The sequence below is a fragment of the Triturus cristatus genome, chromosome 6 (genome assembly GCF_964204655.1).
Source record: "Triturus cristatus chromosome 6, aTriCri1.1, whole genome shotgun sequence".
Lineage (NCBI taxonomy): Eukaryota > Metazoa > Chordata > Amphibia > Caudata > Salamandridae > Triturus > Triturus cristatus.
In genome coordinates this window covers 385831573-385858173 of record NC_140589.1, presented here as the reverse complement: position 1 = coordinate 385858173, position 26601 = coordinate 385831573, and the positions used below count along the sequence as shown (strand labels likewise).

At 48.3% G+C, this 26601-nt stretch overlaps 1 protein-coding gene across 1 annotated transcript in view; it reads left to right on the top strand.

The window, feature by feature from the left end:
* TPO (thyroid peroxidase) overlaps window positions 1-26601 on the top strand; it is a 961894-nt gene that overhangs the window by 630187 nt on the left and 305106 nt on the right. The window lies entirely within an intron of this gene.

Here is a 26601-nt window from a genome sequence, read left to right as displayed (position 1 = left end):
CTGCACTGACACGTGTGGACTGCAGTGTGATTCTCGTTTCACAATGGGGGATGTGGGATAGGGGTAGGGGGGGCTACATTGCTGTGCTTTCGTCTTACCTTGGTGTGTTGCGGCTCTGGCAGAGCTGTCGGCGTCCCCAAGACCCACGACGCTCTCTTGCTCGATTGTGGCCGCCACCAGCTCCTCCAGTTCGGTGAGGGCAGGTGCCCTGTTGGTTCCACCTCCGGTCTGGCTGGCCTCCTTCTGGATGTCGCCCATCTTCCTCTTGGTCACAATCCTCAGGTCATACCAGCGCTTTTTGAGGACCTCAATGTCCCTGTGGGTCACTCCCACAGCATTGACCTGCGCCTGGATGGCCAGCCATATGTTGCGCTTTTCGGCCTCAGGCACTTGCAGGGATTGCCTCCCAAACAGCTTCTGGTGCTGCTTCACCACCTCCTCCACCAGCACCTGGAGTTCCTTGGGGCTGAATTTGAGCTTCCTCCTCCTTTCCCCTCCGTCTTTCTGTGTTCTCTGGCTGGACATGCTGTTCGTTTCCCGCTCGCACATGCAACTGCTCCCTGCCTCTCCTCTGCACTCCAAGCCTCTCCAGGGTCGGCTAATTATGTACACCTGCCTGGGTGTGGCCACGTCGGCTAATTGTGTACACCTGCCTGGGTGTGGGCAGTTCCTGGTTGGGTGGGCTGTCGTTGCACAGGATTAGCTGTTTCGTCAAGTCATGTGATGTTATTTACCGAATCCGTACATACCGATTCGGTATTTTCCAATTCGGTGGATACCACCTCGGTATTTTCCGAATCGGTAGATACCACCTCGGTATTTTCCGATTCGGTAATTATCACCTCGGTATTTACCGATTCGGTGAATTCCGATTCGTATTTACCGAATGTTACCGAATCGGTAACTGTTACCGAATTTTTACCTACATATAACTTACCGATTCTAATTTACCGATTCGGTACGGCTCGGTATTTAAGAACCGGTAAAATTTATTTACCTACATGAGGCCCATAGTATGTGTAAGTTTCTGTAGAAGTAAGTGTGGTGGTGTGTGTATAACTGTATGCAAGTAAATGGATGTTTGATACTTTATTAGCATGAGTGACTATGTGTGTGAGTAACTCTATGGATGAGTGGCGTTGTGTAACAGGATGTATAGGTGTATGAGTACATATGATGAGTGAGTACATGTATGAGTGACTGTATAGGACTGTTGGTGAATGAGTGGATGTGTATGTGGATCTTAGAATTACTGAATAGGTTGTTGTAACTGGTATTGGTATGTCCATTGTTTTGAACATTGTAGTTTCTATTTTTGAATGTGTGTATCAAAGGTTATATTAGGGGAAGAGGAGGTCTGCCAATCTATCACATTGATGTCATGAGTGATGTCATCAGTGATGTCATTTGAGATGTCATCAGTGATGTCATGAGTGATGTCACTGACCATGTCATGAGTGATGTAATATGTGACGTCATCAGCAGTGCATTGCGGGCGCGCGAGTTATAGTTAGCTGAACTAACTATAATGGGGAAATTTCAATGGTTTTGTACGAGTGAAAAGTCCAGCTAACTCTAATGCCCCTGAAACCTATGGTTTTTTCAGTGAATTTCTATGGTTTTTTAAATGTTAATTCCTAACTATAACGTGCCTGAAACCTATGGTTTTTTCAGTGAATTTCAAAGGTTTTTTAAATCCTAATTTCTAACTATGCCTACAGAGATAGGACATGTGAAGAAAGAAGAAAAAACGCACAGAAAGAAAAAAAAGAAATGCAGAAAGAAGCAACAGAAGTCCTCAAAGACGAAGAAAAGTGCAGGAAGAAGGATAACGTGCAGAAAGAACAAACAGAGGAGTAGAAAGAAGCCTTGTTGCAAAATCATCCTGTACCCTCAACTTTTTCAAACGGATACTGGTGGTAACTGAGTCTGACTAACCAGTCCTAGAGCCAGTGCTATGTTAAAAGACACTCAGAATACAGTGAAAACACCTACATACACTAGGGAACACTATGCGTTGGGGTCCCCCTGTGATCAGCATGACCTCCTCTGTAAGCCCCTAGTATATAATAGGGCAGGGGATTAAAACTACCTCTTAAAACGCGCCACAGGGCGTGTTTGCACACGTCACCTCAGGCCCCGTCCCCTCACTTCCCCACTGTGTAAACACGCCCTGTGGCCATTTTAAGTTGGGAGATTAAGTCCCCTTGAATCCTGAGGGTCCCTAGGGTCCAACTAGACCACTAGTACCTCCAGTAAGCGCCACAGAGCTGCGTTGCAGAGAGATGTAAAAAGGGGCACGGCCTAGACCACCTCTCTGCAACGCAGCGAAGTGGTGCTTACTGGAAGCACCTGGTGGGCTAGTTGGCCCCCAGGGTCCCTCAGGATTGAAGGGGAATTATTTCCCCAACTTAAAACGCGCCACAGGGCTTGTTTGCACACGTTAACTCAGGCCCCGTCCCCACCCTTCACCACTGTGTAAACAAGCCCTGTGGCCGTTTTTAGTTGGGAGATTAAGTTAATTTGAATCCTGAGGGTCCCTAGGGTCCAACTAGCCCACTAGGTACCTCCAGTATGCGCCACAGAGCTGCGTTGCAGAGAGGTGTAAAAAGTGGCACGGCCTGGACCACCTCTCTGCAACGCAGCTCAGTGGCGCTTACTGGAAGCACCTGGTGGGCTAGTTAGCCCCCAGGGGCCCTCAGTATTGGAAGGGAATTATTTCCCCAACTTAAAACGCGCCATAGGGCATGTTTGCACACGTCACCTCAGGCCCGGTCCCCTTCCTTCCCCACTGTGTAAACATGCCCTGTGGCCGTGTTTTAAGTTGGGAGATTAAGTCCCCTTGAATCCTGAGGATCCCTAGGGGCAAAATAGCACACTAGGTACGTCCAGTAAGCGCCATTGCAGAGAGGTGTAAAAAGGGGCACGGCCTGCACCACCTCTCTGCAACGCAGAGCAGTGGCACTTACTGGAAGCACCTGGTGGGCTAGTTCGCCCCCAGGGTCCTTCAGGTTTGAAAGGGAATTATTTCCCCAACTTGAAACGCGCCACAGGGCGTGTTTGCACACGTCACCTCATGCCCCGTCCCCTCCCTTCACCACTGTGTAAACGCGCCCTGTGGTCGTTCTGAGTTGAGAGATTACGTCTCCTTGAATCCTAAGCGTCCCTAGGGTCAAACTAGCCCACTAGGTACCTCCAGTAAGCGCCACAGAATTGCGTTGCATAGAGGTGTAAAAAGGGGCGTGGCCTCAGAACACCTGTCTGCAACACAGCTCCCTGGCGCACACTGAAGATACCTGTTGGGCTAGTTGGCCCTCAGGGACCCTCAGTATTGAAGGGGAATTAATTTCCCAACTTACAACTGGCCAGGGGGCGCGTTTGCAGAGTGCTGCAAGGAGGGGGCGTGGCCTCCAGCGCGATGCCGGTCTTTTATTTATTTTATTTTTTTAAGAAGGAGGGCTGTGTGGCCCCCCTTCTTTTTCTAATTTACTGGCCCTGGGGACCCCATTCCCCAGGGCCTGCACCCTAATATTTTTGGTGAAAAAAATAAATGTGGCCCTCCCAAGGACTTAATCGGCCCCGGGGACCCCAACCCCCGGGTCATGGCCTTTTTGTTATTTAAATTCTTTAGGAGGGGGCAGCGTTGCCCCCCTCCTCAGGCCACTAATTGCTCCGGGGACCCCATCCCCCGGGGCCGGCCTTTGTTTTTTATTATTTTAAAAATATATATATTTATAGAAACACCTAGGACATTCTGGACAAACCGTATGTACCTATCACCATGACGATTTGCGTGATATTCATTAAAAGGCGACTATGCATAGAATGAATCCACATGGAATGTGTTTACACCGCTAGTGAAGCTCTGACGTATCTGATGCCCTACCGTGCCTAATCCCGGCGCCCCCGCCGGTGGGTACTCTCCAAGTAGACACCCTTGTCGTTTATTTATACAAACATGGGTAGCTATTGATGGGCACATTTAATATACACACACACCAAGCCATTCAAAGGGGATTCGACAAAAATTCGACCAAACTATGCAAGAAACCCCCCTCACGGTTAATAAAAAACACATCCACTGCCGGATGTGTAAAAGTTTTTATTTTACTCTCTGGAAAGGAGATGAACCTCACTTGAGAGTCAAAGCGTGCTCCTGGCTGAGCCCAATGCTGTGTTACACTCACCAGTGCCTGCCGATTGCCTCACACCTCTGTGTTGTATTCCACCAGCTAGTGCGTATGCTATGACACTCTCTAGCCCATGTGCACTGTAACACCACCCCGTGAATATGTCATGCAACACTTGCCTTCGCACGGGTTATATTGCCCCATCTAACGTGCCTTCCTCGATGTGTATGTTATAACGCACAGCGCTATGCCATACATATTACAATCTGGGATCCATATCTTTGTCACAGTGCATATGCAACATTACACTCCATAGCACATATTTTATATTACAACTTTAGAGACTAGTTATGTTACACAACACTGCCCTGTGCATATTACACTCCAAGGCGCATATCGCATAGCACGCGCTAGTGCCTGTGCTATCTCGCGCTCTCCAATGAATCTGTCATTGCACACAATGTATTGCATATTATATTTCACGCCCCGGTTCATCTTATTTCACACTTTTTGGTGCATAATTTATATCATATACTACATCTAGTTTTCATTTTCAATCGTGCTCTCAGGACTATGTTCTATATAACACTGCGTCCACCTACCCTTTTCACGGGCATTACATTTTGCGATGGGGGTGGAGGGTCAGGGGGTGTTTCTGCCAAGTGAGCCAGGAGTCACAGTCACAAACGTCCTCTTCTTCCTGAATAAAAGTGAGATTATGCTGCATACTTGTTCATATTTTAAGTAGTTCGCACAGACACACATTTTAAAAACAATAAAGTTCCTAATGCCCACCTTCCCTGAACAGTTAGCTTGCTGCCCCATCCACCTCCTCCCTATCCTCTGTTGTCTGAATCCATGGACTAGCCTCCTCCCTCCTGCCATGCATGGTCTGATGTACTGCCACTGCCCTCCATTTAGCATGATGTACCAGTCCACTCCTCCTGCCCTCCATTGCCCAATTCTATGGCCCATCATTGACCTCCTGCTTAGCCTCTGTGCTTAGCTTGCTGCCCCTATTCTCCTTCCCCCTGCCCTCCAATGTCTTTGTGCATGCCCCTGCTCCATCCTTTTTGCCCACTATGTTCCATGGACCTGCCACTCCTATCTACTCTGAGTGTTCTGTTGAGCTGCCACTCCCCTCCCACCTGCCTAGCATTGTCAGATGACTGTAACCTGTCCCTGCCACCTCCACCCTGCCTGTCCACATGCCATGCCCCTATTCCCTTCCTCCTGTCCTCCATGGTCCATTTTACTGCCACACCCTTCTGCCCTCCCTGATCTGTTGTGCTGCAACTGCTCCTCCTGCCTGCCCCGCGCGGTCTGTTGTGAGGCCCCTTCCCCTGAACTCTCTTGTCTGTGTCCAGGTCCTGACCCTCCCTTCTATCCTCCATGGTCCTTTGTGCATGCCCCTGCACCCTCCTTCTTGCCCATCATAGCCATTGTGCTGCCACTAACCCTCCCGCTTGCCATGGATGGTCTTCTGTGCTGCCATGGCCCCTCCCACCTTCCCTGTGTGGTCAGCTAGCTTGCCTTGACCCCCTCCCACCTTCCCTCCATGGTCTGTGTGTATGCCACCATAGTCTCATTGTTGCTCTCCATGGTGTGTCTTGTTTCTAGTGTCCATCCTGCCTGACCTCCATGGTCATCTTGCTGCTCCTGCCCTGCCACCTTGCCCCCGGCCCTCTGTTTCCATGTGCAGACCCCCTATTCCTCCCTCCTGGCTTGTCTGTTCCACTGTAATGCCCCTGATCCGTCCCTCCTGCCCTTTATGGTCTGTTATGCTGCAGCTTTCTCCCCTGTCTATCCATTATGGTCAGCTAGCTACCATTGCCTCTTTCCCATCTATTCTCTGTTGTCCATGTGCATGGTCCTGTCCCCTCCCTATTGCTTTCTATGGATTGTTGCGCTGTGTGTTGTATTGTGCTGCTGCAAACCCTGATGCCTGCCCTGTAGGGTCAGTTTGGTGCACCTCTCCATGTCCCTCCTGTCCTCTGTTATCCGAGTCCATGTCCCTGCCCCAATTCCTCATGCCTACCATGATTCAATGTACCATACTTGCGAACATTTTGAACTTGGTAAGAGGGAGATTTTGAAAAAAAACTGGGGTATTGATTTTCCCCTTTGAGTTACATTGAAAAAGAGGAGATTGTGGACAGGAGACAGATCAAATAAAGCCCATTTGAGCTTAAATAGCGACAAAGAACTTTTAAATTATTTGTAATCTTTATGTTTTTTTATCCAGTTGACCACTTGATTAAATGTTGCACCTTGGCGAGAGGATGTGGTGTTACTTCCAGAGCTGCAGACTTTGCAACTGGGGAACCAGATTGGAGTTTCTGCTTCAGCTCAACATTCTGTCATTGTGGTCAAATCACTTAATCTCCCCATGTCTACAACCAAAATGAATTTGATCTTGTGTGATGTAACCAATGCTCATGTAAAGCATTCCAATACCTGACAAGTCTGCACTATATAAAACTGTGAATACACAAAAAATAAGTGTTATGCACACTTCTGCCATTGGGCTACATGTGGGCTACATCTGGGTGATATTTGTGCTGCATTTAGGCTCTTTTGTGTCTGGTGGCCATCTTGGGAGATTTATTTGTTATGAAGTTTCCTAATTTCCTCATTTACTGCAGTCTCCTCAGTAGGAAATGCTTTCAGTTTTTTACTTTGATTCCATCAAGAAGGTATTCAGATATGTCACACATTTGCCATAAATTCTGAATGTCAGCACTCTAGTTGCTCATTAGATCACTGTAGTAAAGCTACTGCTCACCACAGAAGTCTGCTGCTGGTATTAAAAGTGCATGTTTCAGTCTGCATATCAGAATATTTTAATGAAATAGAAGAGGATTTGAGAAGTCACTCAAAATGTGCCCTAATTTTTCTTTCTGCAGAACTAATCATAATTTCTATGGCAAAATGAACCCCCTAATTTTGTTCCTTTGTAAATTAAATGTTTTAAGTGTTACCACTTTAATCCAATCAAGATGGCTTCACTTGTGCCATACTTTTGTCATAAGTAAGACTGTTAGCGCTCTAGTTGTTCGTTAGAACACTCTGGGACATTCTGTCATTGGGCTATACTTGGGCTACATCTGGGTGATATTTGGGCTACATTTGGGCTCTTTTGTCTCTGGTGGCCATCTTGGGAGATTTATTTGTTATGAAGTTTCCTAATTTCCTCATTTACTGCAGTCTCCTCAGTAGGAAATACTTTCAGTTTTTTACTTGGTTCCATTAAGAAGGCATTCAGATGTGTCACACATTTGCCATAAATTCTGAATGTTAGCACTCTAGTTGCTCATTAGATCACTGTAGTAAAGCTACTGCTCACCAGGGAAGTCTGCTGCTGGTATTCAAAGTGCATGTTTCAGTCTGCATGTCAGAATTTTTTTATGACATAGAAGAGAATTTGAGAAGTCAAAATATGCCCTAATTTTTCTTTCTGCACCACTAATCATAATTTCTATGGCAAAATGAACCCCCTAATTTTGTTCCTTTGTAAAGTAAATGTTTTAAGTGTAACCACTTTATTCCAATCAAGATGGCTTCAGGTGTGCCCTACGTTTGTCATAAGTAGGACTGTTAGCGCTCTAGTTGTCCTTTAGAACGCTCTGGGAAGCTGCAGTAGACCACAAAGGAATCAACTGACAGTCTCTGCCCTTGTTGGATGTACATGTTTTACTGAGAATGTCAGACTTCATTCTCACATGACTGAGAAAGATAATGTGAATTTACAGAAAATATGCTCTCAGCTTATAGATCACCTTCCAAACCTCTGTGGGAAAAGCATGAGAAAATAGTTTTTTCTCAAACATGATTCATGATATCACAGCAGAAGGCTTTTTCACATGGTAAAATCACCTTAGAACACACCACAATTCCTAAAATGAGTATAGTACCATCAACAAATGATTTATAATGTAACTAAAGTCTTAAAACCTTCTATTAACTGCAATGCTTTTTAATGAGGTGCTATCATGTATATTGGTCCCAAGATTGCTACCAGCACTTCTTGGATGAAGTTCTGACAGCCAATCAGATCTCACGATGAGATGTGTGGTTAGGCTCCGCCCAGATATGTATGTGATTTTACTTTTGATTTTCTCAGGAACTACTGAACGGATTTACACCATTTAAGCAAAAGGCACATGCCTGACCTGAGGACTACCTCTTTGCCAAATTTCAAGTAATTCTGTTCAGCCGTTCGGGCTGTACCTTCGACTAAAGGTCCTACGGGAAAATGCATTGGGAAAACGCGTTTTGGGACCCCTCTTTTTTCTCAGCCCCCGCTTGACGAATCACCCCGAGACTTTCAGGGTAGGAGCTGAGCGGAGCGCCCAATTAGTTTTGAAAATTTCACAAAGATAATCAACCGGCGCCAAAGTTATTCAAAATAGAATTTTCAGATTTCCTATGGGAACTCGGTCCTAACTATAACTATCTATATATATATTCACTGAAAAAACCATAGGTTTCACACACGTTATAGTTAGGAATTAGCATTTAAAAAACCTTGCAAATTCACTTAAAAAACAATAGGTTTCACACATGTTATAGTTAGCTGTACATTTCACTCATAAAAAACCAATGAAATTCCACGTTATAGTTAGATCAGTTAACTATAACTTGCGCGCCCACAATAAACTGCTGATGACGTCACATATTACATCACTCATGACATGGTCAGTGACATCACTCTTCACATCAATGATGACATCTGAAATGACACATTGTGGATTGCGGTCGCGCAAGTTATAGTTACCTGATCTAACTATAACGTGGAATTTCATTGTTTTTTTACGAGTGAAATGTACAGCTAACTATATCATGTGTGAAACCTATGGTTTTTTAAGTGAATTTGCAAGGTTTTTTAAATGCTAATTCCTAACTATAACGTGTGTGAAACCTATGGTTTTTTCAGTTAATTTGTACGGTTTTTTAAATGCTAAGTTATGTATTTATTTTTTATTTATTTTTCTGGTTTTTCACCGTGCGCACACCCTGCGCGCACGGTGCGCTTCGCGCACCGTGCGCGCGCTGTGGGCACTCGGTGCGCTTCACACACCGAGCGCCCACATTACGCAGTCCATACCGTGCGCGCCTCGCCTTTTTTTACACAGTAACAATTTTTTTTTCTCCCTTGCGGGTCCTTCCATTTATTTAATAAATGTGATTGTTATTTCTTTTTTTTTTTTCTTTTTTTTTTTGCCGTGCGCGTACGGTAAGATTACCGTACGCGCACTCGGCGATTTTTTTTTAAAATTAATAAATGTATTTTTCGTACTTTTGTGTCCTTCTTTAACCCCCTTTCAAATGTTATGGGGTCTATAACTCTCTTCCTTGCCCCCTTTTCACGTTATCTCCCTTTTTTTTCTGTGTGAAACACACAAAATGGCGGCCGACACTTCCTGATTTCGTCCGATTCGAATGTTTACAGTCATGTGACAACCAATCAGATTTGAGCTCGCGCACGGCACCGTACGCGTACGGTAAGCTTACTGTAAGCGCACGGAGCGCGCTTACAGATATATATATTGCTTTAAATGCTTTTTTCTCAGGAACTACTGAAAAACTTTACACCAGACCTACAAAAGGCACTTCCTTGACCTTATGGCTACCTCTCTGCCAAATTTCAAGTAATTCTGTTCAGCCGTTCGGGCTGTAGCTGTGTCTAAAGGTCCTATGGAAAAATGCATAGGGAAAACGCGTTTTGGGACCCCCCTTTTTTCTCGGCCCCCGCTTGACGAATCACCCCGAGACTTTCAGGGTAGGAGCTGAACGGAGCGCCCCATTAGTTTTGAAAATTTCGCGAGGATTCGTCAACCGGCGCCAAAGTTATTCAAAATAGAATTTTGAGATTTCCTATGGAAACACGGTCCTAACTATAACTATCTACTGGCGACTGCCAGTAGATTATATATATATATATATATATATATATATATATATATATATATATATATATAGATTCACTGAAAAAACCATAGGTTTCACACATGTTATAGTTAGCTGGACATTTTACTGATAAAAAAACCAATGAAATTCCCCCGTTATAGTTACTGTAGGCAACTATAACTCACGCGACCGCAATCCTCTGCTGATGCTAATACTGTATTTAGATACTTATTTGCCCATGTCTTCTTCCATTAAATTTTAGCTATACATATATTACAAATATTTTTTTTTCATAAAGACACATATGTCATCAGCAGAGGATTACGGTCGCGTGAGTTATAGTTGCCTACAGTAACTATAACGGGGGAATTTCATTGGTTTTTTATCAGTAAAATGTCCAGCTAACTATAACATGTGTGAAACCTATGGTTTTTTCAGTGAATTTGCAAGGTTTTTTAAATGCTAATTCCTAACTATAACGTGTGTGAAACCTATGGTTTTTTCAGTGAATTTGTACGGTTTTTTAAATGCTAAGTTACTTTACGCCATTCGTGGCGTGCGCGCCCACTTAACGCAGTTCGCTCCGTGGGCGCACGGTGCGCTTCGCGCACCGTGCGCGCACAGTGAGCACTTTACGCAGTTAGTGCCGTGGATGGGCCATGTACGCACGATGCGCTTCGCGCACCGTGCGCACATGGAGGACATATTATGCGCTTCGCTGTGAAAGGTAATTTTTTACATTTACAAATACAGTAATATGCCATGCACAAATGGCGACCTTCGGGCACGATTTGCACACGGGGTGGGGAGAGTTTGGATATTTTTTTTTTTTTTTTTACCGTACGCGTACGGTAAGCGTAATCGGCGATTTTTCGTAAAAAAAATAATATTAATTTTTGACCTTGGGGTAATTGTGGGGACCCATTAGTCATGGCTAGATGGTAAAGAGCTGTCTAAACAGTCCCTTTACATGTTTTTTGCCTTTGTTTTTCCTCTCCGCTTAAGAGTGCGAGAGAGAAAATGGCGGCCGCCGCTTCCTGGTTTCGGACGATTCGAATGTTTACTAAGAACTAACAGCCAATCAGAATCGCGCTCGCGCACGTCACCGTACGCGTACGGTAAGCGCACCGTAAGCTGGCTCAGATATATATATTGATTTAAAGGCTATTTTTTCAGAATCTACTGAACAGATTTACACCAAACCTACAAAAGGCACTTCCTTGACCTGAGGACTACCTCTCTGCCAAATTTCAAGTAACTCTGTTCAGCCGTTCGGGCTGTAGCTGTGTCTAAAGGTCCTATGGAAAAATGCATGGGAAAAACGCGTTTTGGGACCCCCCTTTTATCTCAGCCCCCGCTTGACGAATCCCCCCGAGACTTTCAGGGTAGGAGCGGAGCACAGCGCCCCACCTATTTTGAAAATTTGGCGAGGATTCGTTGACCAGCGCCAAAGTTATTCAAAATAGAATGTTGCGGATTTCCTATGGAAACAGGGTCCTAACTATAACTACCTACTGGCGACCGCCAGTAGGTAATATAGATATATATAGATATAGATATATATATATATATATGAGGACACAGCGGGGATTACAGGGCAGCCATTTATTCACAGTGCTCGGCATGATGCATTTCGGCGTTGGCCTTCCTCTGATGCCACTTGCACTGGTTAACACTCGTTTCCTCCATTTGAATATTCCACAGCTCTCCCATTGGTGGGAGTACAGTAGGCTCCACCTCTGATTGCTATCAGCTGCAGTCTGTCATCGGAAGACTACAGATCCCATGATACATTTCAACGGTGTGTGTTGATCGCGGAGTCAGTACGTGCTTCAGTGAGCACTGTTGTGCCTTGTGGAGAGAGGGAGGGGGCTTTGTAAAAGCTGAATGTGTCCCGAAATAACAGTGTCCATAGCTACCTTGGGTCACCAACGCCTCAGCCCCAAATCCAGGTTCCAAACCGGGCCGTGACGCGTAGATTCAGTAATCACGGGTCCCCGTGCAGTCACGGACTGCTGTTAGCAGCGGCTGTTTGCTTGGTCTGTTTCCGAGGCGGGCTCGCAGTATCCAATCCCTTGGAGAAAAATTGCCACGTTGCCAATATTGCCGCGAGCCACTCTTTAAGACGGATCATCTTACACGCGCTACTGGCTGGCGCGTGAAAACATCCAACAAAGATCACTTCTTTCAAATGACCAGAGGACACAGCGGGGATTACAGGGCAGCCATTTATTCACAGTGCTCGGCATGATGCATTTCAGCGTTGGCCTTCTTCTGATGCCACTTGCACTGGTTCACGCTTGTTTCCTCCATTTGAATATTCCACAGCTCTCCCATTGGTGGGAATACAGTAGGCTCCACCTCTGATTGCTATCAGCTGCAGTCTGTCATCGGAAGACTACAGATCCCAGCATACATTTCAACGGTGTGTGTTGATCGCGGAGTCATTACGTGCTTCAGTGAGCACTGTTGTGCCTTGTGGAGTGAGGGAGGGGGCTTTGTAAAAGCTGAATGTGTCCCGAAATAACAGTGTCCATAGCTACCTTGGGTCCCCAACGCCTCAGCCACAAATCCAGGTTCCAAACCGGGCCATGACGTGTAGATTCAGTAATCACGGGTCCCCGTGCAGTCACGGACTGCTGTTAGCAGCGGCTGTTTGCTTGGTTTGTTTCCGAGGCGGGCTCGCAGTATCCAATCCCTTGGAGAAAAATTGCCACGTTGCCAATATTGCCGCGAGCCACTCTTTAAGACGGGTCCTCTTACACGCGCTACTGGCTGGCGCGTGAAAACAGCCAACAAAGATCACTTCTTTCAAATGACCAGAGGAAACAGCGGGGATTACAGGGCAGCCATTTATTCACAGTGCTCCGCATGATGCATTTCGGCGTTGGCCTTCTTCTGATGCCACTTGCACTGGTTCACACTCGTTTCCTCCATTTGAATATTCCACAGCTCTCCCATTGCTGGGAGTGCAGTAGGCTCCACCTCTGATTGCTATCAGCTGCAGTCTGTCATCGGAAGACTACAGATCCCAGCATACATTTCAACGGTGTGTGTTGATCGCGGAGTCAGTACGTGCTTCAGTGAGCACTGTTGTGCCTTGTGGAGAGAGGGAGGGGGCTTTGTAAAAGCTGAATGTGTCCCGAAATAACAGTGTCCATAGCTACCTTGGGTCCCCAACGCCTCAGCCCCAAATCCAGGTTCCAAACCGGGCCGTGACGCGTAGATTCAGTAATCACGGGTCCCCGTGCAGTCACGGACTGCTGTTAGCAGCGGCTGTTTGCTTGGTCTGTTTCCGAGGTGGGCTCGCAGTATCCAATCCCTTGGAGAAAAATTGCCACGTTGCCAATATTGCCGCGAGCCACTCTTTAAGACGGATCATCTTACACGCGCTACTGGCTGGCGCGTGAAAACATCCAACAAAGATCACTTCTTTCAAATGACCAGAGGACACAGCGGGGATTACAGGGCAGCCATTTATTCACAGTGCTCAGCATGATGCATTTCAGCGTTGGCCTTCTTCTGATGCCACTTGCACTGGTTCACGCTTGTTTCCTCCATTTGAATATTCCACAGCTCTCCCATTGGTGGGAATACAGTAGGCTCCACCTCTGATTGCTATCAGCTGCAGTCTGTCATCGGAAGACTACAGATCCCAGCATACATTTCAACGGTGTGTGTTGATCGCGGAGTCAGTACGTGCTTCAGTGAGCACTGTTGTGCCTTGTGGAGTGAGGGAGGGGGCTTTGTAAAAGCTGAATGTGTCCCGAAATAACAGTGTCCATAGCTACCTTGGGTCCCCAACGCCTCAGCCACAAATCCAGGTTCCAAACCGGGCCATGACGTGTAGATTCAGTAATCACGGGTCCCGTGCAGTCACGGACTGCTGTTAGCAGCGGCTGTTTGCTTGGTTTGTTTCCGAGGCGGGCTCGCAGTATCCAATCCCTTGGAGAAAAATTGCCACGTTGCCAATATTGCCGCGAGCCACTCTTTAAGACGGGTCCTCTTACACGCGCTACTGGCTGGCGCGTGAAAACAGCCAACAAAGATCACTTCTTTCAAATGACCAGAGGACACAGCGGGGATTACAGGGCAGCCATTTATTCACAGTGCTCGGCATGATGCATTTCAGCGTTGGCCTTCTTCTGATGCCACTTGCACTGGTTCACGCTTGTTTCCTCCATTTGAATATTCCACAGCTCTCCCATTGGTGGGAATACAGTAGGCTCCACCTCTGATTGCTATCAGCTGCAGTCTGTCATCGGAAGACTACAGATCCCAGCATACATTTCAACGGTGTGTGTTGATCGCGGAGTCAGTACGTGCTTCAGTGAGCACTGTTGTGCCTTGTGGAGTGAGGGAGGGGGCTTTGTAAAAGCTGAATGTGTCCCGAAATAACAGTGTCCATAGCTACCTTGGGTCCCCAACGCCTCAGCCACAAATCCAGGTTCCAAACCGGGCCATGACGTGTAGATTCAGTAATCACGGGTCCCCGTGCAGTCACGGACTGCTGTTAGCAGCGGCTGTTTGCTTGGTTTGTTTCCGAGGCGGGCTCGCAGTATCCAATCCCTTGGAGAAAAATTGCCACGTTGCCAATATTGCCGCGAGCCACTCTTTAAGACGGGTCCTCTTACACGCGCTACTGGCTGGCGCGTGAAAACAGCCAACAAAGATCACTTCTTTCAAATGACCAGAGGAAACAGCGGGGATTACAGGGCAGCCATTTATTCACAGTGCTCCGCATGATGCATTTCGGCGTTGGCCTTCTTCTGATGCCACTTGCACTGGTTCACACTTGTTTCCTCCATTTGAATATTCCACAGCTCTCCCATTGCTGGGAGTGCAGTAGGCTCCACCTCTGATTGCTATCAGCTGCAGTCTGTCATCGGAAGACTACAGATCCCAGCATACATTTCAACGGTGTGTGTTGATCGCGGAGTCAGTACGTGCTTCAGTGAGCACTGTTGTGCCTTGTGGAGAGAGGGAGGGGGCTTTGTAAAAGCTGAATGTGTCCCGAAATAACAGTGTCCATAGCTACCTTGGGTCCCCAACGCCTCAGCCCCAAATCCAGGTTCCAAACCGGGCCGTGACGCGTAGATTCAGTAATCACGGGTCCCCGTGCAGTCACGGGCTGCTGTTAGCAGCGGCTGTTTGCTTGGTCTGTTTCCGAGGCGGGCTCGCAGTATCCAATCCCTTGGAGAAAAATTGCCACGTTGCCAATATTGCCGCGAGCCACTCTTTAAGACGGATCATCTTACACGCGCTACTGGCTGGCGCGTGAAAACATCCAACAAAGATCACTTCTTTCAAATGACCAGAGGACACAGCGGGGATTACAGGGCAGCCATTTATTCACAGTGCTCGGCATGATGCATTTCAGCGTTGGCCTTCTTCTGATGCCACTTGCACTGGTTCACGCTTGTTTCCTCCATTTGAATATTCCACAGCTCTCCCATTGGTGGGAATACAGTAGGCTCCACCTCTGATTGCTATCAGCTGCAGTCTGTCATCGGAAGACTACAGATCCCAGCATACATTTCAACGGTGTGTGTTGATCGCGGAGTCAGTACATGCTTCAGTGAGCACTGTTGTGCCTTGTGGAGTGAGGGAGGGGGCTTTGTAAAAGCTGAATGTGTCCCGAAATAACAGTGTCCATAGCTACCTTGGGTCCCCAACGCCTCAGCCACAAATCCAGGTTCCAAACCGGGCCATGACGTGTAGATTCAGTAATCACGGGTCCCCGTGCAGTCACGGACTGCTGTTAGCAGCGGCTGTTTGCTTGGTTTGTTTCCGAGGCGGGCTCGCAGTATCCAATCCCTTGGAGAAAAATTGCCACGTTGCCAATATTGCCGCGAGCCACTCTTTAAGACGGGTCCTCTTACACGCGCTACTGGCTGGCGCGTGAAAACAGCCAACAAAGATCACTTCTTTCAAATGACCAGAGGAAACAGCGGGGATTACAGGGCAGCCATTTATTCACAGTGCTCCGCATGATGCATTTCGGCGTTGGCCTTCTTCTGATGCCACTTGCACTGGTTCACACTCGTTTCCTCCATTTAAATATTCCACAGCTCGCCCATTGCTGGGAGTGCAGTAGGCTCCACCTCTGATTGCTATCAGCTGCAGTCTGTCATCGGAAGACTACAGATCCCAGCATACATTTCAACGGTGTGTGTAGATCGCAGAGTCAGTACCTGCTTCAGTGAGCACTGTTGTGCCTTGTGGAGAGAGGGAGGGGGCTTTGTAAAAGCTGAATGTGTCCCGAAATAACAGTGTCCATAGTTACCTTGGGTCCCCAACGCCTCAGCCCCAAATCCAGGTTCCAAACCGGGCCGTGATGCGTAGATTCAGTAATCACGGGTCCCCGTGCAGTCACGGACTGCTGTTAGCAGCGGCTGTTTGCTTGGTCTGTTTCCGAGGCGGGCTCGCAGTATCCAATCCCTTGGAGAAAAATTGCCACGTTGCCAATATTGCCGAGAGCCACTCTTTAAGACGGGTCCTCTTACACGCGCTACTGGCTGGCGCGTGAAAACATCCAACAAAGATAACTTCTTTCAAATGACCAGAGGACACAGCGGGGATTACAGGGCAGCCATTTACTCACAGTGCTCGGCATGATGCATTTCGGCGTTGGCCTTCTTCTGATGCCACTTGCACTGGTTCACACTTGTTTCCTCCATTTGAATATTCCACAGCTCTCCCATTGGTGGGAGTACAGTAGGCTCCACCTCTGATTGCTATCAGCTGCAGTCTGTCATCGGAAGACTACAGATCCCAGCATACATTTCAACGGTGTGTGTTGATCATGGAGTCAGTACGTGCTTCAGTGAGCACTGTTGTGCCTTGTGGAGAGAGGGAGGGGGCTTTGTAAAAGCTGAATGTGTCCCGAAATAACAGTGTCCATAGCTACCTTGGGTCCCCAACGCCTCAGCCCCAAATCCAGGTTCCAAACCGGGCCGTGACGCGTAGATTCAGTAATCACGGGTCCCCGTGCAGTCACGGACTGCTGTTAGCTGCGGCTGTTTGCTTGGTCTGTTTCCGAGGCGGGCTCGCAGTATCCAATCCCTTGGAGAAAAATTGCCACGTTGCCAATATTGCCGTGAGCTACTCTTTAAGACGGGTCCTCTAACACGCGCTACTGGCTGGCGCGTGAAAACATCCAACAAAGATCACTTCTTTCAAATGACCAGAGGACACAGCGGGGATTACAGGGCAGCCATTTATTCACAGTGCTCGGCATGATGCATTTCGGTGTTGGCCTTCTTCTGATGCCACTTGCACTGGTTCACACTCGTTTCCTCCATTTGAATATTCCACAGCTCTCCCATTGGTGGGAGTACAGTAGGCTCCACCTCTGATTGCTATCAGCTGCAGTCTGTCATCGGAAGACTACAGATCCCAGCATACATTTCAACGGTGTGTGTTGATCGCGGAGTCAACAACCAAAAGGTGCCTGGTATGGAGGAAGCCCACAACAGGTAAGTTTCTGCCACACAATCTTTACTTGGAGGGAACAGCAAGGATTCAAGTTCACAAGCACAGGAGTAATGTCCAAGCCGCCTGACGCGTTTCGTGTCTATCCACTTCTTCAGAGGCGATGGATCAATGAAATGCGAGGCACGGCATTTTCAGGCACTTAAATACTGACTTCGTACGCCGCCTCCGTGGGCGTGACCACACACCGTGGCATGATGGTACTTGCAGTGCCATATTCCTTTTATAGTGAGCTGTCGTTGCCCCATAAAACCACAGTGTGTTGTGCCGCAGAGCTCACTTCCTCGCTGACACACAGTATCTCCAAACAAAAGGCACCCGTCCCTTCAACAGCGGCGTCGATTGGCGTCGCTGCAGGGGTGCTGTGAGGCACTGGGGCTACCTCCGTGGCTCAGGCGGGGCCGCTTAACATCAACAACCAAAAGGTGCCTGGTATGGAGGAAGCCCACAACAGGTAAGTTTCTGCCACACAATCTTTACTTGGAGGGAACAGCAAGGATTCAAGTTCACAAGCACAGGAGTAATGTCCAAGCCGTCGACGCGTTTCGTGTCTATCCACTTCTTCAGAGGCGATGGATTAATGAAATGCGAGGCACGGCATTTTCAGGCACTTAAATACTGACTTCGTACCTCGCCTCCGTGGGCGTGGCCACACACCGTGGCATGTTGGTACTTGCAGTGCCATATTCCTTCTACAGTGAGCTGTCGTTGCCCCACATTCACAATGTTAATAATAAAACCACAGTGGGTAGTGCCGCAGAGCTCGCTTCCTCACTGACACACAGTATCTCCAAACAAAAGGCACCCGTCCCTTCAACAGCGGCGTCGATTGGCATCACTGCGGGGGTGCTGTGAGGCACCGGGCCTCCCTCCGTGGCTCAGGTGGGGCCGCTTAACATCAACAACCAAAAGGTGCCTGGTATGGAGGAAGCCCACAACAGGTAAGTTTCTGCCACACAATCTTTACTTGGAGGGAACAGCAAGAATTCAAGTTCACAAGCACAGGAGTAATGTCCAAGCCGCCTGACGCGTTTCGTGTCTATCCACTTCTTCAGAGGTGATGGATTAATGAAATGCGAGGCACGGCATTTTCAGGCACTTAAATACTGACTTCGTATGTCACCTCCGTGGGCGTGGCCACACACCATGGCATGATGGTACTTGCAGTGCCATATTCCTTCTACAGTGAGCAATCTTTGCCCCACATTCACAATGTTAATAATAAAACCACAGTGGGTAGTGCTGCAGAGCTCGCTTCCTCGCTGACACACAGTATCTCCAAACAAAAGGCACCCGTCCCTTCAACAGCGGCGTCGATTGGCGTCGCTGCAGGGGTGCTGTGAGGCACCGGGCCTCCCTCCGCGGCTCAGACGGTGAAAACAGGCGATATTGCCAGTTTTCCAGCAATAGCTTCCGCATTTTTTTTTGCCACAAACGATAGCAACAACTAACGCAAATAATATGCAGAGTTGGCATTCCTGTACAAAAATAACATAAAAACACCACTTCCCGATATTTTCAACGAGCAGCCAAATCTGCGGTGTGATCTAAAAACAGGCTGTAAGCTGCGTTAGCAGTAGGAATGTAACATCTGCTTTTTACTGATATAAAGTAGGAAGAATACCTACAGTGTGAAAGAGAGCCAAGCCCAGAATCACATCTGAAGACCAACACATGTCATTGAGCTACTGATCATGCACCTCCGACACCCAAGAAGGCCACAAAACCCACTGCCACCACCCTCAGGACCTCCCCCCGGATCACCCCCCTACTACCACCGAGGCAGCGCACAACAGGAGAGTGGATCTTACAAAAACAGCATGGCCCCTCAGCTACACAATAGCTGAATGCTGCAAGATGTGGCAGCCAAACATATGTGAAGGACGCAAGTCACCCACCAATAATAATTCCCACAATATCAAGTGTAGTGGTGATGTGCTGGACAGACCTCACTATGCAGAGCACAAACCTCTCCATGTGTACATATACTGCTGGTGCTTGTAGTGTTGTGGACAGTGGATGCAACCATATTCCATATTACCTCAGGCAGTGGGGAAGATCTCGGTCTTGTACCTGTATCGTCGTCCCCTGTAAGCGGAAGCGCAGTGGGCTGGTCCAACATATGCCACACCACCGTAGAAGTGTGAATAAATAGGCCAGGACTCTGGGCGTGGTTCACTTGTGTGAAAGCCAACGCGTCTGCCAAAGCAGCGGCCCTCACCCTGCCATGTTGCTGCCCCCATATCCGCTGGCCACCTCGACACACGCCCCTGCAAACACAGTGGCACAGCACCGCAGACTTATGTCTGTACAGACTACTGCCTTCAAACTACACTGCGGACAGCAGGGCTCACAATTCCGATGGAGTGGCGATTGCAGATGACACAGTCCAGTAAGTAAGACACATTCCTCCCAGTGCGACCCGCCCGGACCACGCATCATCGCAGGCTGTCTACATGCTGAGCGCCAGAGGTACCACTAACTCAGTGCACCACAACTCAACGCCACATGGCCATATTAAGGCAAAAATCATTAGACAAAAGACATTGCTACCAGTGCGGCCTGCCCAGACCACGCATTATCGCAGGGTGCGCACACGCTGAGTGATTCAGGTGCCACTAACTCAGTGTACCACAAGTCACCCCCACGTGGCCTTACTGAGGCAGAATTCATTAGACAAAAGACATTGCTACCAGTGCGGCCCGCCCAGACCACACATTATCGCAGGATGCACAAAAGCTGATTGCTTCAGGTGCCACTAACTTACTGCACCACAAGTCATCGCCATGTGGACTTATTAGGCAGAATTCAGTAGGCAAAAGACATTTCTCCCAGTGCAGCCCGCTCGGACGACGCATCATCGCAGGGTGCACACACGCTGGTTGCTTCAGGTGCCACTAACTCAGTGCACCACTTACCATTGCTGGCTGCACACACGCTGAATTGCCAACAACTGTGCAGCTCTACTGAACGCCATGTGGCTGTGGGCCCTTGCTGACCGCTGCCTCTGGCCTACACTGCGGTCAGCACTGCTCACAATTAAAATGAAGTGTTTATTCATTAATTACTGAGTCCAGTAGTCAACTAACTACAACGTCTTCGAAACCTAAATAATATCCTTTTAGTATCCTTGCTTCAAGAACTTTTTTGATATCAATTATAGCTTTTAGTACAATCACGAAATTCATCTTGCAAGTCCAAAGGAACACTGAATGGCAGTCTACACTGCGGCCAGCAGAACTCACGGTTCGAATTCAGTCTTGATTCATGAATTTCAGAGTCCAGTAGGCAACTAACTATAATGTCCCCGAAACTTACACATTTCGACAATGTATTCCATACATATTTCATCTTTTGTTACCTACACTGCGGTCAGCAGAGCTCACAATTTACATTGAGACATGATTTATTAATTGCAGACAGAATTGTACTCTAAGTCCTTGAATTTTGTCAAGAGGAAGAGACAAAAAGCATTCCTCGATGTCTGTGCTGACTACTGCCTTCCATCTACATTGCGGATAGCATGGCTCACAATTCACATCGAGTCGTAATTGCAGATGACGCAGTCCAGTAGGCAAGAGACATTGCTCCCAGTGCAGCCCGCCCGGACCACGCATCATCGCAGGCTGCGCACATGCTGAATGCTTCTAATGCCCCTATCTCAGGGCAGCACAACTCATGGACCCTTTATGATATAATATTTTGTGTATAGTTTCACATTTGGTGCCCCTACCTCAGTGTACCACAAGTAATGGACCCTTTACAATAGAATCTTTTGTGTATTATTTCACATCTGGTGCCCTTACCTTAGCGCAGCACAAATCATTGACCCTTTATGCTTGAATCTCTGTCTGATCCAATGATTACTGTTCTACTTGTTGCCAGCACGAACCATTCCCGGAGGGCTGGCTTACACTCACCCCACACGCATCCAGCACAGACGTCACTGGACATGTGACCCTGGTAATAAAAAGGAGTCGATCACCCGTGCTCGTACCCAGTTCCACTATCTATCTGTGTCCGTGTGTTCATTATGTATGCAACATGCTGCCCCTGGGCCCTACCACATTACATTGTGCTCTGGACAGCGTATGCAAGCAACTTGCCTTTGACAGTGGGAGAAAACTTTGGTTATGTAACTTTGTGTCGGTCATTGTACAAGTACGTACGTAGAGACTGGATGATTAGAGTACTGCAAGGAGAGTGTATAGTGAATTTTTAAGTGCGTGGGGATTGGCGGAATGTTTGTATAAGTACAAATGTTGGTGCAGCCTAACTGCGACAACGAGCTTGTCTCTAATTGGCTGCCCTCCATGTCCCAAAAACTGAATTTTGGACTTTGCATGGCCCAGTATTGCTACAGCTGCAATACTCCACTGAATGTGCAATAAACATTCACATCCACACAGATGTGTCATGTCCACCATCTTTCTTGTGTGGAACTATGGATGAATGTAGGGTCAGTGATTCCCCGTACCTTTCATATTAGCCATGTTGTGGGACTTGGCTCTCAGAGTGACACATTGATGCTTGCGACCTGGGTGACGGCAGCACTACAACAAGAACACCCGCATGCTAGTGTTGCAGATTTTTTAAGCATTCTCTCGACCAAAGACAACCAAAAAGTAGCCCAAAGTAGCCCAATATTGCTAATTTAAGGAAGGAGGGGCAGGGACATTGTCAAGCAGGCGGTGAATGAATTGGAATTGATGTTGCAGCTGGCTGCCAAGTAAATATTTGTCTAATAAAGCGCTTTAACATACCAGTTTGCTGGAGCGCTGTTTATATATATATAATCTGGCAACTAGCACAAACCAAAATTTTACCACACAACTGGGAAAAACATAGCCCAATTGTGCGTGATCTAGCCCAATTTGGCAAAAGAGCGGCGCATCAGTTGATTTCTCATACAGCGCACAATGGAGCCACGCCCATAGCTCCAGAGTCATTCTTCACAGCCTCACGCAGGACTGGCATACACCAGGCCAGCCCAATCTGCTTACGCTTACTGGGAAGGGCAACAACGCTACATGGTCCAGATTTTAATTGTAGTGATCAGCTGATCACAGGTCTAGTTGTCAGTATGCCACTCCTCATGGCTGGTATACACCCACACCACACCCATCCAGCACAGGCGTCACAGGACACGTGACCCTTCCAATAAAAATGACCGGGCACACCTGCTCTACGCCATTTTAGAGTTGTTCCTATCGCATGCACTGAGATGGCCCGTCACCGTGGTCCAGACACCTTATGCAGGCCTGAGCCACCGAATAGGGAGGCCTACCGCCACGTGCATGGCCTCACTGGTCACTGGGAGCAAGACCACTGACTCATTGTTAGTGAAATTGCTCTCCCTCCCTCGCAGCTCCACCATTAAGTGAGGCCTTCCCCCAAGCCCCTGCACTCTCGAGTGTTGGTGTTCAAGGCCCTCCTCCACCCGCAGGTTTCACCTGTGCCTCATCCCTGGTGGTCCAGTGGACCTCTGTCTCCATTCTCTTGCTCTGCTTTTTCTCTCCTTTTCACTTGATTTTTCCCTCACTTCTATCTCCCCCCTTCACTCTCCTTCTGGGTGTTTATTCAATTTTCTGCCGTTTTCCCCTTATTTTAAGCTCCCCCTTCTGTGTCTTTCCTCCATTTTTCACTCGTCTTTTAGCTCATCTCAATCTCCCCCTTTCACTCTCCAGTGTCTTCTGTGTCTTTCCTCCACTCTTTCTTGCACTTTTTATGTTGTTTTCCCCTCATTTCAAGCTCCCCCTTCACTCTCCTTTTGTGTCCTTCCTCTGTTTTCCACTTATTTTTTACCCTCATCTCAATCTCCCCCCTTTCACTCTCCTGTGTCCTCTGTGTCTTTCCTCGACTCCTTCCTGCACTTTTGCTGCCTTATTTGCACTTGTCTCTCTCTTTTTTGCCTTTTTCCTTTTGCCTTTTTCAGACCATTTTTCCCCGCAGCTGCTGCCCCCACGGCCCCTCCCCCCAAGCACGACCAGTGCGACCGGCCTAATCCAGCTCCCCTCCCTGTCTCCCAGCTGTCCAACCCTCCCCGACCCCTACTTAATGGCAGCCGCTGCGGGGACAGGCGAGCAAGACCATTGACTCATTGTCAGTGAAATTGCTCTCCCTCCCTCGCAGCTCCACCATTAAGTGAGGCCTTCTCCCAAGCCCCTGCACTCTCGAGTGTTGGTGTTTGAGGCCCTCCTCCACCCGCAGGTTTCACCTGCACCTCATCCCTGGTGGTCCAGTGGACCTCTGTCTCCATTCTCCTGCTCCGCTTTTTCTCTCCTTTTCACTTGTTTTTTCCCACACTTCTATCTCTCCCCTTCACCCTCCTTCTGGGTCTTTCCTCCATTTTCTATTGTTTTCCCCTCATTTCAAGCTCCCCCTTCACTCTCCTTCTGTGTCTTTCCTCCGTTTTTCACTCGTTTTTTTAAGCTCATCTCAATCTCCCCCTTTCACTCTCCTGTGTCCTCTGTGTCTTTCCTCCACTTTTGCTTGCACTTTTTCTGTTGTTTTCCCCTCATTTCAAGCTCCCCATTCACTCTCCTTCTGTGTCTTTCCTGCGTTTTTCCACTCATTTTTTAACCTCATCTCAAACTCCCCCTTTCACTCTCCTGTGTCCTCTGTTATTTTCCTCCACTCTTTCCTGCACTTTTTCTGTTGTTTTCCCCTCATTTCAAGCTCCCCCTTCACTCTCCTTCTGTGTCTGTCCTCCATTTTACACTTGTTTTTAACCCTCATCTCAATCTCCCCCTTTCATTCTCACATCCTCTGTGTCTTTCCTCCACTCTTTCTTGCACTTTTGCTGCCTTATTTGCACTTTTCTCTCTCTTTTTGCCTTTTTCCTTTTGCCTTTTTCAGACTGTTTTTACGCGCCGCTGCTGCCCCCGCAGCCCCTCCCCCCAGCATGACCAGTGCGACCAGCTCAATCCAGCTCCCCTCCCCGCCTCCCAGCTGTCCAGCCCTCCTCGACCCCTACTTAATGGCGGTCGCTGCATCTCTGCACCGTCAACGCTACGACCCAGCGGCACTCCATGCTCTCAACCCAGGCTGCAACAACAACTGCAAGCTAGCATCACCAGCCGACACCCATGAACCATTCAGCTGTCACCGCTGCCGGCACACCTGCAGCACTGCCAAGGCCACTGACCCAGCGCAATCCGCCCGCAAGAACACAACCGAACCGAAGACCCTGCAATGCATCCTCCTCAACGTCCGATCCCTCCACAAACACGCCACTGAAATCTGGGACCTCCTCGACATCACTACCCCGGACATAGCATTCTTTACCAAAACCTGGACCAACACCACCTCGGGACCGGACATCGCCTTTGCCATTCCCCAAGGATACAAGTTCTCCCAGAAGGACCGCCCCATCCGCCCGGGAGGAGGAATCGCCATTGTCCACAGATCCACCCTCCACAACAACACCCACGCCAAGACAGCTAGATGGTTCACTATCGAACTTCGAAAGTCCAGACGCACTTGCCACTGCCTCGAAAAGGCCTGGAGGAATACCAAATCCACAGAAGCCCACAACAACTTCAGAGCCACCACCAATGCCCACCACCAACTCATCAGAAAAACGAGGAAAAAAGCGATTGAAGACAGAATCTCCACTCATGCACACAACAGCAAAGAACTCTTCAACATCATCAAGGAGTTCGCCCAACCCACCAGCGTGTTCACTGACATCTCTCCCTCACAAGACCTTTGCGACAAACTCAGCACCCTTTTCCACCACAAAATCAAGAGCATCTACGACAACTTCGATAAATACAACCAACACACTGAACCCTCACCAACCACCGACACCCTGAAGCCAGCAATCGACAACTGTACAGCCCTCACCACTGAAGACTCACTGAAGACGATTAAGTCAATCTACTCCGGGGCCCCCACGGACCACTGCCCCCACCACATTTTCAACAGAGCCACCAACACCATCACACCCTTGCTTTGCCACACCATCAAATGCTCCCTGGCAACTGCCTCGTTCCCTGACGACTGGAAACACGATGAGATCAACCCCCTCCAGAAGAAACCCTAGGCGGACCCCACCAACCTCAAAAACTACAGACCCCTCTCCCTGCTCCCGTTCCCAGCGAAAGTCATTGAGAAAGCCATCAACAGCCAACTCGCCACATTCATCGAAGAGCACAACATCCTCAACTCCTCCCGGCTTCAGAAAAAAACACATTACGGAAACTGCCCTCCTCGCCGCAACAGACGACATCCATACCTTACTGGACAAAGGAGAAACAGCAGCCCTCATCCTCCTCGACCTCTCAGCGGTGTTCGACACAGTGTCTCACCGCACCCTAATATGCAGACTCCACGATGCAGGGATCCAAGACAAGGCCCTCGACTGGATCCGCTCCTTCCTCTCTGGCAGAACGCAGTGGGTCAGACTCCCCCCTTTCCTCTTGGACCCTACACCTATCACCTGCGGAGTCCCCAAGGGGTCCTCCCTCAGCCCTACGCTCTTCAACGTCTTCATGGCTCCGCTCGCCCCCATCGTCAGAACCTATGGACTCAACATTGTGTAATATGCAGACGACAACCAACTCATCCTCTCCCTATACAACGAACCCAACACCGCCAGACACAACTTTCAAGAAGGCATGGAAGCCGTCACCGAATAGATGAAAAACAGCTGCATACAACTAAACACCAAACGGAAGTACTCATCATGGGCTCAAAACACCAGAAAGACCAGATTGGGAGGCCACTCCTTCTTTTCCACGCGGCCAGAGCCTGGAACGACCTTCGGCTCCAACTCAGACAGATAACATCGCTCCCCATCTTTGCAAGAAACCTCAAAAGCTGGCTCTTCGACAAACCCCCTCCTTGATGGACTGGAACATGCAAGCCCACCACACACTCCCCAGCGCCTTGAGACCCTTACGGATCGCGCTGAACAAACACCTGATTTGACTGAGTTAGTGGCACCGCAAGGACTGAGGGGTGTGCAACCTGCGATGATAATAGGTGCACTAGTATGTCCTCTGCCATGGCAAAATCATGATGCAGCACCATATGTATGACCTGTTGGACTGCGGAGTGGGAC